The 2,070-nt window shown below is 36.7% G+C and overlaps 1 pseudogene; it reads left to right on the top strand.

Annotated features, from left to right (window-relative positions):
• Positions 1-266: 266 nt before the first annotated feature.
• On the top strand, positions 267-474 carry LOC125081477 (uncharacterized; annotated as a pseudogene).
• The last annotated feature ends 1,596 nt before the right edge of the window (positions 475-2,070 follow it).

Genomic DNA, 2,070 nt, shown 5'->3' on the forward strand with positions numbered 1-2,070 from the left:
ATGAAGTAGTCTAATTAGCAAAAATGTTCTGAGGGCTTACTACTACCTAGTACTTACTGCCTAATACAGTATTCTGGCTCTGTGTTAGCATCTCACCTTTATATGATATATTCAGTTTATAAAGTGTACTCTCATGGTTTCATGGAAGCTTCACACAAAATTCTAAGAGGTAGGGATGACTGATTCCAGATTTACAAGTAAGGAAATCGAGGATTAGAGAAGTTGCATAACTTGCCATGGCTACAAAGCTATTAAATCAGAAGGCAAGCTTTGCGCAGTGGCAGTATCGTAGCCAATGAGGTTTATCCGAGGTGCGATTATTGCTAATTAAATCAGAAGGCAGGTCTTAAGTTATGGTTGCTAGCATACCCAATCCCCTCTGAGCCCAAATTCATTATAAATGTGATTCATATAAATATAAAGCAGTTTATTATTTTGCATTTGAATTTTGAACTTTCATAATGCTAAAATGAGTATTCAAACATTTGTGACATAGGTTAATACATACTTGTGAAGGTACAGAAGAAAAACGAAAACAATGTACAATCATGCTTGATAAATAAGAGACTTAAGAAAGCTTCCTATTGCCGGCAGAGTTTCCTGGCCTAGTTAAAAATAGATGCACTTGACTAGCCAGTTTCAAGCAAATGGCTAACTCATTCACTGCTTTGCTTGTCATGCTTACATATGTTTGTATCTGTGTGTGTGTGTGTGTTTAGTTAATATCATATTAAAAACCACTTACATGTGGGGCATCTGGGTGACTCAGTGGGTTAAAGCCTCTGCCTTCGGCTCAGGTCATGATCCCAGGGTCCTGGGATTGAGCACCACATCGGCTCTCTGCTCAGCAGGGAGCCGGCTTTTACTTCTCTCTCTCTCTCTCTGCCTCCTTGTGATCTCTGCCTGCCAAATAAATAATAAATAAAATATTAAAAAAAAAACCACTTACATGTGAAACTACATTTGAAAATATTTATTTTTTTGAAATACTTATTTTACATAAATTTTAAAATTCTTTCCTTTCAGACAATATTTAAAAAACCAATTTATCATTCAAGAGTAGAGCTCAGTTCTCATGGTTGCTCAAATCTCATTCCATTTAATTATTTTAAGGGAATCACAGATATATTTATTAAGTTGATGTTAGAAATTTCACTATTTTTAAAAATCTCAAATTATTTCTAAAATGTATAACAAAGCAGAAATTCAGGGTTTTTTTTTAAAGATTTTATTTATTTATTTGACAGAGAGAGATCACAAGTAGACGGAGAGGCAGGCAGAGAGAGAGAGAGAGGGAAGCAGGCACCCTGCTGAGCAGAGAGCCCAATGCAGGACTCAATCCCAGGACCCTGAGATCATGACCTGAGCCGAAGGCAGCGGCTTAATCCACTGAGCCACCCAGGTGCCCCGAAATTCAGGTTTTTAAAATATAAATTCTACTGAATTTTACCTGGAACATGTATTACTGTGTCATGTGTTTGTAAATATTTCTCAACATGAAGTTTTACTTAACCATTTGTACATAGCTGATATTATGAGGAAATATAGAATCTATTATTACGTCTGATAAATCCTTGGAAGGTAAATCTTGGGAAGAAATAACTATTTTGGTAAATCTTGGGAAGAAATAACTATTTTGCAGTAGAGGAAAAAAAATCAAAGATTGCTCTGGCAATCTGTGTGTTTCCCTCTGACTTAAAGAACTACTATAACAAATAGCATAAGATATTTGTTTATAAAATAAGTCTCTGTTTCTTATGCTTTGGAACGAATGTCTTCAAACAGGAGATGATAATGGAGAGGTGTTTTGTTTTAAGATTTTATTTGTTTATTTTAGAGTACGAGCAAGGGGAGGAGCATAGAGAGAGGAGCAGCGGGAGGGAGAGAGAATCTCAAGCACAGAGCCCGACTGAGTCTCAATCCCACAACCCATGAGATCATGAACTAAGCCGAAACCAAGAGTTAGAGGCTCAACCAATGGAGCCACCCATGTGTCCCAGTAATGGATAGTTCTTGACCTCCTGCTGTTGCGTTTCTGAACTAATTGCTAGAATAGAACTCTTACTACTT

The sequence above is a fragment of the Lutra lutra genome, chromosome 11 (genome assembly GCF_902655055.1).
Source record: "Lutra lutra chromosome 11, mLutLut1.2, whole genome shotgun sequence".
NCBI classification, from domain to species: Eukaryota; Metazoa; Chordata; class Mammalia; order Carnivora; family Mustelidae; genus Lutra; species Lutra lutra.